The sequence below is a fragment of the Suricata suricatta genome, chromosome 4 (assembly GCF_006229205.1).
Source record: "Suricata suricatta isolate VVHF042 chromosome 4, meerkat_22Aug2017_6uvM2_HiC, whole genome shotgun sequence".
NCBI classification, from domain to species: Eukaryota; Metazoa; Chordata; class Mammalia; order Carnivora; family Herpestidae; genus Suricata; species Suricata suricatta.
In genome coordinates this window covers 117468355-117484766 of record NC_043703.1, presented here as the reverse complement: position 1 = coordinate 117484766, position 16412 = coordinate 117468355, and the positions used below count along the sequence as shown (strand labels likewise).

Genomic DNA, 16412 nt, shown 5'->3' with positions numbered 1-16412 from the left:
GCAAACTGGAGGGGCGCGCCCCGGGCAGGGGGCGGGGCCGGGCGGCAAGGATGGGACGTGTGGTCCGTGGCTAGAAGCTGGGACGGAAAGGCGCATGAGCCACCGCCGCGTCAGGCTCAGCTATGGGTGGGGGGCGCGTGATCACAGACCCAGAGTGTGGGACGACTGGAAAGACGGGTCACTCGACCCGCACGTGCCTTGTATGGGGAGAGAGACACTGTCTGGTATCTCAGGGTCATGTGAGGGGCCCCTGTTGCGGGTCACATTTCTGAAGCGTCTCAGTCCTCACCTGTTATGGCCCAAGAGGGCGCAACGCTGAAGCAAATCGAGGCACCGTAGCTGTTGCTCAGGCATCACCAAACGAACAGTGTGTGCGTGGATTTTACTAACCTCGTTTTACAGATGAGGAGACTGAGGCACGGGCCGTTAAGAGACTTGCCCAAAATCACACAGCTAGTAAATGTCAGATCCAGGAATGAACCCACACCTGACTGACTTTGAGACCCAATTCTCTTCCCTAGCTTCCCATCCTACCTCTCTAAGAGCCTGGGGAAGGAGAAGGCAGGAAAGGAGCTTTATCTGCAGCTGTGGGAGGAACGCGTGGGTGACACTGGATGGTGATAAGTGTGTAACCAAATGATCCTGGCCGTGTGGGGGGTGTAGCAGGGGAGGGGAGATGAAGGGCTTCCATGTTGTATTGAGGAGTTTCTCCTCTCATAAACAGTGGGGTGCTATCTGCAGAGTATATGTTATTACAGTATTATGTACGTCATAAGTGTTCATGGTTGGAATACAGAAACAGAAATAACAAAAACATCCATGATCCAACCTCTCAGCAAAACTTCTTGAAAGCTATGTTCCCTTGCCAACTATACATTCACACCTCTCCTTCCTCATACTCTAGTCAGGCCTGTGTCCCAAACTGCTTTTGTCATAGTCATCATAATGACCTAAATGTTGCCAAATCCTGTGTTCTTATCTCATTTCTACCCTTGTCTTACTGCACTTATTGTGATACCTGTGCATAGTTGACCATATCCTCCAGATATCTGGACGCACCTTCCTCTGTGGGAGCTCAGGAAGCTCCACACTCCTGGTTGTCCCTCCAGCTTCTCAGACCCTGTTTTCTCTACTGGTCAATTCTGGAATATTCCAGGGCTGTCCACCGTGGGGCTCTGATATGGTTATGTTCTCTCCTGGGGTGATCCCTCCCAGCCTCATGACTGTTATATTATCTACATGCTGGTAATTCACAAATATAAATCTATAGCAAGGACCTCTCCAGGAGCTCCAGACATTTCTCCAGTGACCATTTGTCACCTCACTGAATGACTTACATCTCACACTTAACATGTCCAAAGCCAAATACAACTTTTCTCCCCTAATCTATTCCTTTCCCAGTTGTCTTAGCAAATGACATCACCATCCACCCTAGGTCATCCTTAATTCCTTCCTGCCACTCACCCTCATATCCAGTCAGTTTGACCCATAAAATAAACCCTGTAATTGACCACTGCCCTCCATGTCCTTGGATACCTCCAAGCCATGCCATCAACAACTCACCAGAGCCAATACTACATTAGCCAGATTTGTCCCTGCTACCATTTATGCCCGTCTCCATCCTGACCCCTACACAATCTTCTTATCAGGGACCCATTTAAAAGATAAGCCATTCTGTGTCTCTCTCTTCGTGGCTCGAAGTCACCTAATGGTTTCTAACCCTAGAATAAAATTAAAAATCCTGACAATGATATGTTATAACCCCTGGCTCCCTTTTTACCCTATCCCATACTACTTTCCCCAGTACACTGCTTGGTATTCACATGGGCATGTTGTCCTCAAAAATGCCAAACGCTTTCCCATTCAAGGGCCTTTACTCTTTGTTTTTCTTCTATCTGGAATATTTTCTAGATCTGTGTTTGGCTGACTCTTGCTCCTTATTTAGGTTCAGCTTAAATATCTCCTCTTCAGAGGACTTTCTCCTGACCAATTTATCTCAAGTGTTTCCCCCAGTCACTCTCACATGGCCCTGATGGATTTTCTATTGATTTTCTGTGTGTTCTTTCTTTCCTAGCTAGAAGTGAGCTTTAAGAAGGCAAGATCTGTATCTATGTTGTACCCTCATATCTGCAGTGCCTAGAATGGTACCCAGCACATGGTGGGCACACAATAAATATATATTGAATATCTGAATGAATAGAAGAAATTTTAGAAATAACCATTATTCATGTTTTATATACACACACATACACAGAGAGTTTCTTGTTTTATATATTTATTTGTCTAATCTTTTCTACCTCTAGAGCCTTCCTAGTTCACACACCCAACATCTCTCACCTGACTGAAACAGCCTCATAACTGGGCTTACCTCTTAGGTATGGAAATACCATAAATATATAGGTTTAGACATCCAACAGAGCTTCTTAGACAAGTGATGTTGATCAGATTTGCTTTTTTAGGTCAATAACTGCCCACCATGTGGGGGCCATGGGGGAGGAGGCTAGAGACCAGAGGCAGAAAGAGGCCTAAGCTGTAAGGTAGGACCAGGGCCTGAACCAAGGTGAGAGTGATACAAGGTATCAGGCTACAGGTCTAGATGTTATAAAGTCTGAAGTAGAATTGATTCCTTTGGCTAGGAGTGGAGGATAAAGAGGAGGATGCCTGCTATCTAGAAATACTTGGAAACCCAGTAGTCCAGTGTTATAAAACCTGTTGACCCCAAGCAAGTGGCTCCAAACCCAGAGGGTCATGTCAGCTCTGATCACTTCTCTATACACTAACTTTAGAGCCTCTTCTCAACTCCCCTCTCTGGTCCCACTTACAATAATAAGGGTGCCTTAAATACAAACTATCTCTTTTGAAGCCCACAATCTCAGGAGGTAGTTAGAGTAGGCATTGTTATAAGCCCCAATTTATAGATGACAAACTAACGGTGGGTTGCTCACAAGGCTAAGACTTGTGTATTTGACTTCTAGGTCCAAACTCCATGCCTGGAGTTTATGATTTATTGACCCTCAGATCTCTCTCTATCTATCTCTTTCTCTTTCCCTCACATACACACACACATACACTCAGAGACATTTTATAATAACAAGACATTCATGTAATTTACACTCCACAGCTCCAAGAGAGAAATCAATCAGCAAATGTTTATGAAACAAACCCTTACAATGCTCAGGACAGTCTGTTCAACGCTATAAGAAATATAAAGGAAACACAAGATGTAGTTCTTGCCCCTGAGGGATTGTTTAATCAGAGATATAAAATCAACATAAAACAATTATTGCACAATGGAAAAGTAGTTCACTGAGAGCTAAACATGTATGTGTTTCTTTGTAATAGAGTTTCAGAGGAGGAAGAGACAGAACTAAAGGCCAGAGTAAGCCAAGGAGGGTATAATGGCCACAAATGTCAGCTTTTATACCAGGCTGGTTCTGGCCTCACATACGACTGACCTGAGCCTGGCCATCAGCCTTTAGGGAGCCATCCTGAGAAGAGATCACTTTGCCAAAAGACCTCTATCTCCCAAATATTTCTTATTCTAATAAGGATTTATCAAGTTTGCAGCAAGTTATAAGTGATAAGATTATGCAGAAGACTTTGAGACTGAGAGTGGTCCTTCCCTGAATATAAATACTTAGAACCTTGCATTGTGTTGTCTTTAACTTTGGGCCCTAATGATCTCCATAATCTCTGGTGTTTCATAGTTCATAGTTTCATAGTTATAATGCATGAATTTGGGAGATTGGGCGGGAAGGCATTGAAAGCAGTTAAAACAGAAAAATGAAGCCACAAGATACACAACTACCTCATTTTATCAGTGAGATTTGTAAAAAGAACCTATTTAAGCTAGTTTAAGCAGAAAAATAGTTAATTGAAGATCTTCTGGAGGGCCAGAGAATCAGGCTTTTGCTGTTCAAGAGTGATGCCCAAGTTATATCATAGATTCTGCTAGTGGAAATGCTCTTGCTCTGGCCACTGGGCTCAGGCATCTCTGCCCACACCCCTGATGCTGGGCGCAGGATTAGCCAGGACAGGCCACAGCCACCTTTGACAACTGAATGTCTGTCCCTCAGCCTCCTTGCTAGAAGGAATTCTGCACAGCACCTCCTTTATGATATTTGCATCCAAGCTGACATCTTGCAGCTGATTGTCAGAGCTTGAGCCACATGCCCATGCCCTAGCTGCAAGGGAAGCTGGTCAAGCAGCCCTCAGGGTCAGGAATCTTAACTTTAGAAAAGGACTTGTTAGGCCCGAAGCTTGATAAACATCTGCCACACCCAGAAACCACTGAATACACTACATAGTAGAGTTTAGAGGGCTTCCTAAAAATCCAAAATATAACAAAACAATTAAAAAATAGAACATCTATACTAGATAAGAGTTAAACTGGAAAGAAAATAGGTAGTGGGTCAAATGACACCAGGAAAACAACTATAAATAAATTGACACGTGCTGGATGATTCACCCTCTCCACACACATTCTGTAACTCAGTGCCTGCCCACAGATGTATTCAGTGTCCCAGCAAATAAGAAAAAGACTACTAGGAAATATTGTCAGGAGGCCCCCCTCCAGTGCCATCTGAAACATGAGGGCTATGGAGTCTGATGCTCTCATATTGGGAGCCATAGTGCTATATATCCCCCAGTTTGCCTGAGAAGAGCATGGTGACATACTGACGCTTGCATGGCAACAGTGTGTGGCCTTGGGCCTTTCTGAGCCCCAGTTTCCTCATATGCAAAGTGGAAATCAAGAGATAGAATATGTAAAGACTAATTCAGAACCTGATACACAGTAGATCCCGAATACTAGTTTCTTAAACACATCACTCATAATAATCAAGTCTTCTATGCAAGAAGAGTTCAGTGATTAAAAAAAATTCCAGGGGCACCTGGGTGGCTCAGTTGGTTAAGCATCCAACTTTGGCTCAGGTCATGATCTCATGGTTTATGAGTCTGAGTCCCACATCAGACTCTGCACAGACAGTGCAAAGCCTACTTAGAATTCTCTCTCTCCCTCTCTCTCTGCCCCTTCTCCCTCCCCCCCCCCTCTCAAAATAAGTAAATTTTGAATAAATAAACGAACATTTTTAAAAAATTCCAGATGTCAAGATTAGTGAATGCAGAGTTTCTGGGACATGGGAAAGATTGGTTTGTTCCAAATGGTAATGTAGTGCTCTGGTCTAAAGAGCCAATCTCAGTGGGCAATGGCAGGAGGATGTTGGGCAAGTAGGGTTCAACAAAAAGGGAAATATTAGAATCCCATTGGCACAGAAAGTCAAAGGACTGGGGCTAGAAGCAATATGGAGGACAGATGGTGAGGAGTGGGACCAAAGTCCTGGGGAAAGATGCTGAAGGCCTCTAGGTGGTTTCTGGCAAAAGGTTGGGGAAGTGAAAGAAAGAGAAAAGAGATAGTTCAAAGAGAACATGCGAGATAACTGAATGCAAGAGGTGGGGACAAGAAGAACTCTAAAATGGTATTTCTCATCCTTGGCTGTTCTCTGGAAGAGTGGTGTGCCGAGGGGTGGGGGCAGTTGGCCCTGGGGACAGACAACAAGGGGTACCTTCCTAAAGAGAATCTATAAATAATAATAAACCTTTAGCCGGTCTGGGCTTTTATTATCACCATGGGCGGCCAATTCTAAGCAACACAGTGACAAAGTTTGCTTTCCTGGATTACAGCTAATGGCCCTCCCCACATCCCCTCTTCCTGCCGTTACATATCCACTCTATTGAATCATCTGGAGAGCTTGCACAAATCTTGATTCCATGTAAACAATCAACAGATGTTAATGGCAACTTTTCCTCCACTGTAATAGTAAATAAAAAGACAAAAAGTCTCAGATTTAATATATTTTAGTATATGTGCTGCCGAAGCAAGCACAGAAAAACAGTCAAGGATTTAAAATTATAAGGAATTCAGGATGTCCAGAACAGGTAGGGAGGCTTAATGTTGCTTCTCTGGATTTCAATTCCTCTTAGGGAAACTTGTAGCCCTTAAATGCTATCCAGCTGAAAATCATGGATTTTAGAAAATAAACAGGCTTATTCTAACATTCATTTGGAAACATAAACAAAACTATCCTTCCAAATTCTGGAAACCACAAGAAAAATCTTGTAAATTTGCTTTTTTAATGTCAGGGTAGTGAAGTCCCTTCTGAGAAAGACTAAAAATCTAAATGTCATAAGAGAAAAGACCCATAAAAGAGTATTTATTAAGTAAAATCAAAAGACAACTGAGACAAAAATACAAAGCAGATACAAAAGGCTCATTTTTCTACTATATAAAGAGCTTCTTTAAATTAATAAGAACAAGAAATGAATACTTTTTTTAAAAAACCTTGGGTAAAGAAAACAGAGAGTTCACAGGAAAGGAATACATGGCTATTTGATATATGAAAAAAGTATTAACATCACTCCAAATGGTGAAAATGCAGTTAAAATATACTGATAGACCATTTTTCACCCATCAGCTTGGCAAAAATCAAATAATGATAATACACCTTACCATGGGGAAAGAGATGCTCTTTTCCCCAGCACATTATTGATAGAAAAACACAGCCTCCATAAGGTCTGCTTGACACTCTCCAACTACAAGTACACCTGCCCACTGACCCTGAGAACCCATTTTTCTTACAACTATACCTATACAAGCCATGTAAGTTTATTCACTGGGGCATCATTTGTCAAAGCAAGGCTGGGACCAACTTAAATCCTATCATTTGAAGACTGGTTAAGCAAATTAAAGCATATCCAGATAATGGAATAACTTGGCTGTATGTTTATAAAAAGAAAAAGACACCCTCTAAGTATTAAAATGGAATAATCCAGGGATGCCTGGGTGATTCACTCAGTTGCATGTCCAACTTCAGCTCTGGTCATGAACTCGTGGTTGAGTTTGAGCCCTGCATCAGGCTCTGTGCTGACAGCTCAGAGCCTGGATCCTACTTTGGATTCTGTGTCTCCCTCTCTCTCTGCCCCTCTCCCACTCATGCACTGTCTCTTAGTCTCAAAAATAAATATTAAACATTTAAAAATATATTTAAAAAATAAAAATAATAAAATGGAATAATCTGTATGACACAGTTATATCAAAATGTAAGATGTAGAAAAGTGTGCATACAAAGTCCTTTCAGATAAAAAGGAATAAAAAATAAACATATTATCTGTTTTGAATTCTAAACTATCCACTAGGTAGAGGAACTGAGTGACTGGAAGACAAGCATGTGAGAAGACTATACTGTGTAGTCATCTGTACAGGTACAAGTATTACCTATTTACAAAAACAATGGGATGAAATTAAGAAGAGAATCTACTGGTATAAATGTGGGTGAGATAGGGAAACTAACCCCATTAGGGGTGCCTGGGTGCTCAGTTGGTTGGATGTCCTACTCTTGATCTCGGCTCGAGTCATGATCTCCTGGGTTCGTGGGATGGAGCCCCACATCAAGCTCTATGCTGACAGTGTAGAGCCTGCTTGAGATTCTCATTCTCTCTCTCTCTCTCTCTCTCAAAATAAATAAATAAACTTAAAAAAAAATAAAATAAAGGGACCTCATGAAAAACTGCTTTTGTTCTTCCTTTTCCTGATTCTGTTCTTCCTAGGACCTGCACCCCTGCCTTCCACACAGCTTATGAAACAGGTAATGTATGTCCTCCTTGTAAAGGTCAAGGAGTTAATGATTTCTTTGGAGGCTTCTAGCACAATAGGTAATATCTAAGGAGTGACCAGGCAGGGTTGTCAGGAATGTTTTCCTAGACCACTGGATCACCAAGACCCCTGGATCCAGAGCATAAGTGACTTATGGAGGACACCTAAACACTCGTCTATGTCCCTGGATGTCTGAGAAGACACAAACTGGACCACAATCCTCAATAAAAACCCCAGACCCAAAGCAGAGGTGAGACTCACTCTCCTTTCTGAGTCTCCTGAATACTCTATTTCAGGTCTCTCTATGTGTTCAAAAAACTCTACTCTCACTTCCTCTTGGCTTTGATTTCTATTCTGCATGAAGCCAAGGACTCCCTTGGCTTATCCTGTGAGACCTCACTCTGGGTCCTCAGACCCAACCAGCCTGCATCAAAGTCAAAACAATAGAGTAAAAATGACATGGGGTGAGACACCTGAACCCACAAAAAAATTAAAATTTTTAAGTTAAAAAAAAAGAATAACGCCCAGACCACACCCCAGCCCAATTATATCAGGATGTCGGGGTGGGGGGGCAGCATCCAGGCATCAGTAGTTTTTTAAACTCCCCAGGTGATTCCAATGTGCAGTCAATGGTAAAAACCATGACTTCAGCTTGACTCTGGGTATTTTAGTCTCCATGCTTGGGATATCTCCTGGACTTACATCAGTTTTGCATCTGAAGCTGACTCCTCCACCTACTAAGCACTATCCCTTTGCACTTACTTATTTAATCTTTGTATCTGTTCCTGGCACAGTAGTATCTGGTCCTTATTTTGTAGCTGCCTCATTCTTCCCCTCTTGACAGTAGGAACTCAGTTTTCTTCTTATCAATTTGCCAAAGCCCAATTAAATTCCTAACATCCTGTCACTTCAGTGATGGGAAATGTATTACTTTTAAGAGAGCCCTTGTCCCAGCAGGAATGGGTGAAGGCCCTGCCTCTCTCTCTGCCAGTTGGATGGTTTCAGGTGCAAGGAACAGAACACTCTGGCTCCAACAAAAACATATTTGTTGTTTCAAACGAAAAGCCACCCCAATGGTGGACCGGGTTCCTTGATGGGTGCATCAGGTCTCTGGCCATACTCCTCTGAGACTCTCTTGGCTCTGCCTCACTTCCTGAGTTGGGTTCATCTTCATGCTGGTAAGTAAGTAAGATGGCCACAAACATGTCCAGGTTTCAGCCACAAACTACAAGATCCAGAGAAAGGGAAAGAAATTGTCTCCTCTTGGGTCTTTTTTGTAAAGAAGAAAACATTTCCTCAACCCACCACACCCAGCAGTTTTCTGTCCCCTGATCTCATTAGCCAAATTGTCACATGCACATTCCTTTTTTTTTTAAGTTTATTTATTTTGAGAGAGAGAGGGCATAAGCAGAGTCTGAGGGACAGAGGGAGAGAGAGAATCTCAAGCAGGCTCCTGCTGTCAGCACAGAGCCCAACATGGGGCTCAATCCCACAAACCACGATCATGATGGGAGACAAAACCAAGAGTCAGATGCTTAACCAAATGAGCCATCCAAGTGCCTTGTCACATACCCATTCTTAAACTAGTTACCTAGAAAGAGGAATAGGATTATCATGGTCAGCTCTCACCAGTGGTTCTCAACTAGGGATGGTTTTTCCTCCCAGAAGACATTTGACAGGGTCTGGAGATGCTTTTGCATGTGTCAACTGTAGTCGGGGTCTGCTGGCAGAAATGCTGCTGGAGGTTCCATAACATACACAACAGCCCTCACAACAAAGAATTACCAAACTCAAATGTCAGTAGTGTCAACACTGAGAAAGTCTGGCTGAGAGTAATCAGGGTCCAGCCCTAGAGCTGAGGGCAGGGTCACCTTCCCTTAGTCATTTGATGGCTCACAAAAAATATCAGGGTTTTTTTAGGGAGAAGAAAGGATGTGCTCAGCAGCTAACAATCTTCCCTACATTGCTGCTTCATAGGCATTGGGGCAGAGCATCAATTTCCTGCAGAGTAATCCAGATGGAGAATTTGGAAATCAGTGGTCTAATCACAATAGATTCTATGGATCTATAGTCCTAGAACCCAGTGAGGCTAACATTATTTTTTTAATTTTTTATTGAGATATAATAAAAATAAAACATTAGTTTCAGGTGCACAACATAATGATTCAATATGTGTGTATATTGCAAAAAAATTATCACCACAGTAAGTTTAGTTAACACCCACTGCCACACATAATTTCTTCCTTTGTGATGAGAACTTTTAAGATCTACTCAGCAACTTTCAAAATACAGTACAATATTATTAACTATTTCACCATGCTGTTTATTACATCTTCATGATATTTATTTTATAACTGGAAGTCTGTACCTTTTGACTTTTACCTACTTTCATATACCCATAACATTCTTGATTTAACATGCATGTGTCTGCAGTACTAGAAGGCTAGGCACTCAAAATGGTCACAGGACACTTACTCAGTCAAAGAACATTCTAAATGGGCTTCTCTAAATCTTTTCAGATGGCTTTTAGCAGTCAGGGAAAACGTGAAGTTAGCTGCTCCCATTCGCAACATTAGTGGGTATCTCAAGGAGACATGCGAGTTCAGGGAGTCAAGATTAAAGTATCAGCTAAAATACCCAGAAGAACAATACATCCCTGTTGTTATTGTTGTTGTTGTTTCTGAAACCATTATTTACCTGATATCTCTTTGGCCTGAAAATTAATTACAAAGACCAACTTTTCAGAGAAAAGACTAGGGTTGACATGCCATCCCAAGATCTGTATATATCTGGGTAGATTTCTGATTGCTAAGCCTCTGGAAATATCTTGAGAACTAACTCATGCCCATAGAAGAGGCACAGTCTTCTGGTGTCATCAGGGTTCAGCTACCCTCCAACAGATGGCAGCCGCTCTGCATGCCAACACAACTATCCCAGAGTTCTCTTCTGAAACTTAAAGTCAGGTTAATTCACCCTATGGCTCACATCCCTGTAAATTAGTCATTACCTGTGGTAATCCTTAGTTCTAGCCACCAAATATTTCTAGTTCTCCCTCTAAGTCCATGGTAGGATGGACTTGTATAATCCTGTCCCTTTAAATTTAGATATTGTCATTTGACTCTCTTTGGTCAATGAAAACTCCAGCAAGTGCACACACACAAAAATTGAGCTTTGGCTATCACGGAAGCACAGAGACACAGCCTCTGTCATCCTGGATCCCTAAACGAGGATGACATGGAACGAAATCCACATCAACCTGTAATGGACAAGTAGTATAAGCAAGAAATAACCTTTGTAGTTTTAAGCCACTTAGATTTGGGGTCACTTGTTGAAGCAGGATAGCCTATTGTATACTGACTGATACAATTCCCCACTTATTGACCCCTGTCCAGTCATTTATGTCCCCAATCTCCTCCCTGTATTTTTCCAACTGAATTTTCTACTTCTCTTTTCACAACTCAACACAGTGTGCCTTCTGGAGCCCCAGTTTTGCACCAAACAAATTACTCTGCATCCTTAGCCTTTCTACAGAGTGTGCCCTTTACCTCTGGATCTTATCTGAACTCTGGCTCTCCTCTAGAGGCTTCTCTTCTCCCACACCTCAGACCTGAGGGTTGGGAGGTGAGATTGGTATTCCCAGTGCCAATGCTGCTTTTATCCTTGAGCTGAAGTTCACTCCTTTAAGACTCATAGCCCTGGTGCACCTGGGTGGCTCAGTTGGTTGAGCGTCCAACTTCGGCTCAGGTCATGATCTCACGGTTCGTGGGTTGGAGCCCTGTGTCAGGCTCTGTGCTGACCGCTAGCTCTGAGCCTGAAGCCTGTCTTCAGATCTTGTGACTCCTCTCTCTGACCCTCCCCTGCTCACGGTGTCTCTCTCTCTCTCTCTCTTTCTCTCTCTCTCTCTCAAAAATAAATAAAAACATTAAAAATTTAAAAAAAAAAAGACTCATAGCCTTCAGCTGAGTCACCCCAGGACTTTTCACATTTCATTGACATCCTGGTCACATCTCCTCTTTCACTGCCCTTTTGGGTGCCTGGATCATAGTTTTCCTCTCTTCTCCAAGTCGTGCAGACTCCTGGGAGACAATGGACAATCCTATGGACAATTACAAAATGCCCTAGTCTCACCAGCTTCCTGACTTTTCCAAGTCCAGCGGTCTCCATCCTCTTTGTGCTCTGAGGTTACATCCTAAACCTTGTCACCACTCAGAACTGCTTGCATTCTGCAATCAAAGCTGTGCTGGCCACCGTGGAGGGACAATGAGGTGGCTCAGGAGGTTGAGCTGCACTGGACATAGTTTGGGAAGTGAAAGTTAGCAGAGGTTCTCACATTTTAATGATTTATTCTAATCACCTAGGAATCTTATATAAAGTCAGATTCTGATTAAGTGGATCTAGTGTCAGACCTGAGTTTCTGCATTTCTAACTAGCTGCCAAACAATGGCCATGCCCCTGGACCTCACTTTGAGTCGCAGGGAGTGAAGTGTCCATGAGATGTGGCTGCCCTGTGCTTCCTAATCTTCCTCTGAGAAGAGCCCACCCGCTCTGAGCTCTCTTCAGTCCCAGGAAACCCGCCCAACAACCGGAGCCCTGTCTCAGGGAGTCCATGGAACTGTGAATGCTGCCTGGAGTCTTACATTTTGACTTTTAATTTTTTAAGGGATCTCAGATGCAAATGGTTCACTGATCTTCACTGCATAGCACACTCTCATCAGCCCATGAAATGCCCCTCTACTCGTGGGTTTTTTTTTTTCATTTTTTGTAATCTTTCAACCTTGATACCAGTACCTTGTTCCTCCCCAGCCCTTGTCATAGGTCAGCACTCTAATACATTTGCTATAGGTCCTGAAATATGCACACATTCAACGTCCTAAAATGAATCTTGCTTGTATGCTTATTTTTTTAATTACATAAATGATAAGCAACTTATCCAAAAAAAAAAAAAAAGAGAGAGAGAAACAGAAAAAAAAAAACATAAGAGCTTCCTATGAGGTCTTGTGGTGTGACTTCTCCTGATGAGGCGGCTGACATTTATGTCCCCCTTATTTATATAGGAAAACAATGCATTCCCTATTATTTGAACTAGCCCCAGTGAGTCTGTTTCTTGCAAACAAAATAACCTAAGGAACACCTTACTTCATGGGGGTGGTTGTGAGGCTTAACTGAGAGCAAAATGTGGTGTCTAGACTTCCCAGTCCCATTGCTCCTTAATGTCAGAACCTCTTTTGTTATAGTTGGCAATGGGCTGAATAAAGAGTGATTTAGGCCAGGATTAAGGATTCAGTCTCCATATGGCCCAGTTAGTTTTGCCAGATATTAAGAGCATCCCTAACACTAGCCTTAAATATTGTTGCAACCCAGAGACATAGAAGGCTTTAGAATATGCTAAGGGTGGTTTTTCAAATTAGCAAGAAAAGATGGATTAACTGGTAAATATTGGAACATCAGGGTGATCATCTGGGAAGACAAATTAATTTGAATTCTTATCTTACTGCTTATAACAAAATAAATTCCAGATGAAGCAAAGATTTATATATTAAAAATTAAATTATTGGAAAAAATCTTGGGAAAATTTTTATAATAATCTCCAATTAAAGGTTTGCTAAGCATCACACAAACACCCAGACATCTCAAAAGAAAGATGGATTTAGGTACATTAAAAATTTGTTTAATTCCTCAAGACAAACCTACCATAAACAAACTTCCTTAGAACATAAGTAACTTACACAAATCAATAAGAAAAAGACTATCCTGCCATTTGGGGAAAAAATGGACAAGAATATGAAGAGTTAATAGAAAAAATACATAAATTCTCTAAATATATGAAAAAATACTCGAGATCACTTAACAAAAAGAAAAATGATAATTAAAATCACAATGGCAATGCGTTTTTCAGCTCACAGACTGACAACACTGCAAGATTTAGAAACTAAGCTGACAAAGATGTATGGAAAGAGGTGTCCTCGCCAATTTCTCCAGAGCATCGTTTGAAAGCCTTTATCAAATTACAAGTGCCCTTTGACTTTTAGGAATGTATTCACAAATATACTTGAATATATGTGACATCACATGTGTATTTTATTCATGTAAATTATGATTTTTCCAATACTACACAGCTATAAAAAGTTGTGGAGGTTCTGGATTATTGATGTAGAACATGGCATTTGGAGAAAAGAGCAAGATACGGAACAGTGTGGAGTGGGGGTAGGAGAAGAGTGGAAACGCATGCCTGCTTGTAAGTGCATGGAAGACCTCCAGGAGGCTGTGAAAGAAACTGAGAGGGGAAGTGGGGCAGTGCAGACATGGGAGGGAAACTTAACATTTTGTGTTTTACCTTTCATACCAGTTGAATTTTATAGCATGGGAATTATTATAAAATGTAATAAAAATTTAAATAACAATAAAAAGTAAATATATCAAATGTTACCAGGTTTTTTCAGCAGAAATATTACGGTTCTAATTTCTGTTGACTATATATACAAACAAATAAAAAAGGAAGTTTGAAAAAAGGAAGTAGAAAGAAACTGTAGATAAAGGACCTGTTTTTAAAGGGCTTGTTTTTATCTAGAAGTTTGCTTTGTCTAGGTATTTAGTAAAGAAACAATGTTCTCAAACCGCAGGAGCATGAGGAGTGGCTCTCCCTCCCTCCTGAGAGACAGCAATGTGTAGCCTCAGAGAGAAGGTGTCAGATTGCCAACATGACACAGATCAGTGAGAGTCAGTGCTGATCAGTGGGGGCAGGCAGGCAGCAGGGGCTCTCAAGCCAAGATAATTGGCTAGACCAAAGGGAAAGATGGAGCTTAGAGGCTGTCGACTCAACAAGTCAAGGGCCAGAATGCCTGAGACCCCTCTGGAACACAGTTGACCAAAAAGAATAGCCTCTGGGACCACACACACACACACACACACACACACACACAGAGTTAGATAAAAAGCAGAGGCAGAACACTGTGGCTTGCAAAGGCAAAGAATATCAGGATTTGGAGTGGGGGCATAAGGAGTGGGTGAAAAGGCAAGGGGTCAACGTGGCTGAAGCAGAGACTACTGATCTCTCTTCATTTTGTGTGCTTGGTGATCACGTCATGAGATAAGGCCTTCAACTAGCACCGCACCGCTTGAGTTCACATTCAGGGTAATGATAGCATGTTAATATTTATCCCCACTTAGAAAACGATCAGCACACAGTTCTAAGAGCTTTCAGGGATAGGACTCTCAGAGCAGCACCCAGCATCCTGTGCCCTCTAGCTTCAAGCTTCCCTCAGTATCAGTACGGTGCTGCTGCTTGATTCTTCGTTACCCAGCCCTCTATCACCCTGTGCCACTTGTCCTATAGGCGTGCCTTCGTTCATTCATTCAACAGGACCTTTTACACCAAGTACTGTATCAAGCCCAGAGAGATAGAGGTTAACATGACAAACATGACTCCTACCTTCATGGAGCTTACGGTTTAAGGAGGAAATGGACAGTTAAAAAGCAAAATACAATTAAATATGTGATACAAATTATGACATATGCTATCAGAGTAAAAGATGTGCTCTAAGAGTGAGAAGTTGGCAGCCCAATTTACTGGTGTGGTCAGGAAAGAGGGCTGCCTTGGTGTACAGCTCCAGGAGACGCTGCACATGGAAAACACAGTGCGCATGGCATCCCCAGATATCAGCCAGGCAGACTGGGACCAAAAAGCCTTGCAGGGGAGGTGAAGGCATGCTTACCCGCATGAGAACAGGAAACATTTTGGCAAGCACAAGACACTGCAAGAAGTACAGATGAGAGGCAGCACAGAGGAAGGGAGGCATGAGATAAGCCTCAGGTTCATGGGGAAATGGGAGACCATGAGAGGAAAGTGGGGGTTCTACTCTAAATTGAGTGGGAAGCTCTAAAGAATACTAAGCAGATGTGTGACATGGTTCAATGTATAAATATTTGTAAGCCGCCCTGGCTACCATCTAGAGCATGGTTGGAAAAGAGTAGAAGAAGAAGTAAATAACCAGTTGGGGGGCCATTGGGTTAACCAGGCCAAAGAAGAGGTGGCTTGGTCAAAGATGACAGCTGCAGAAAGAGAGACAAATGGATGGAGTGGAGGAATGTTTTGGAGATAGAAGTGAGAACACTTGCTAGCAGGCTGGATGTGAGAGGTGAAGCATGACTCCAGGTTTCTCGGCTCAGCAAATGGGCAGTACCACTTATTGCGACAGGGGAACACGGGGAAGAATGGGTTAGTGGGCAGATCCATAGTTCCGTTTGGGACATGCTGAGTTGAAATAGTTATGGTAATCTAAGTAGAGATGGCAAGTAGACAGCCAGTTTTATGAGTTTATGTTCATATCAGAAATCTGGTTGGAGATACATTTGGGAGTTGTCAGCATAAGGTTGCATTTATTTTTTTAAATAAGTTTATTAAGTTTTGAGAGAGAGAGAGAGCTAGTGGGGGAAGAGGAGAGAGAGGGCACAGAGGATCTGAAGCAGGCTCTGCACTCACAGACCATGAGATCATGACCTGAACCAAAGTCAGACACTTAACCAACTGAGCCACCCAGGCGCTCCAATATAAGGTTATATTTAAAGCCTTGGGAAAGGGTGAGATCCCCTAGTGAGGGAGTATGCACAAAGACGTTTTATTTTCCAATGTGCTTGAAAATTTTTTAAGGTCTCCCAGATATTGAGGACAGACCAAGTAAAGTTTTTCAGGAGCAGCTGGGAACAAGTCTTCCCCTTGTCTCTAGCAGTGCAGACAGTGAAGCTAACTTCTCTCCTTACCAGC

The 16412-nt window shown here is 42.3% G+C and overlaps 1 long non-coding RNA gene across 1 annotated transcript in view; it reads left to right on the top strand.

Moving 5' to 3' along the window:
• Positions 1 to 7627, top strand: part of LOC115290000 — a 9513-nt gene extending 1886 nt beyond the window's left edge. The window contains exons 2-3 of the long non-coding RNA XR_003907906.1: positions 7195 to 7260; positions 7606 to 7627. This is a non-coding gene — a long non-coding RNA (uncharacterized LOC115290000). The remainder of the gene's footprint in view (positions 1 to 7194; positions 7261 to 7605) is intronic.
• Positions 7628 to 16412: the final 8785 nt, after the last annotated feature.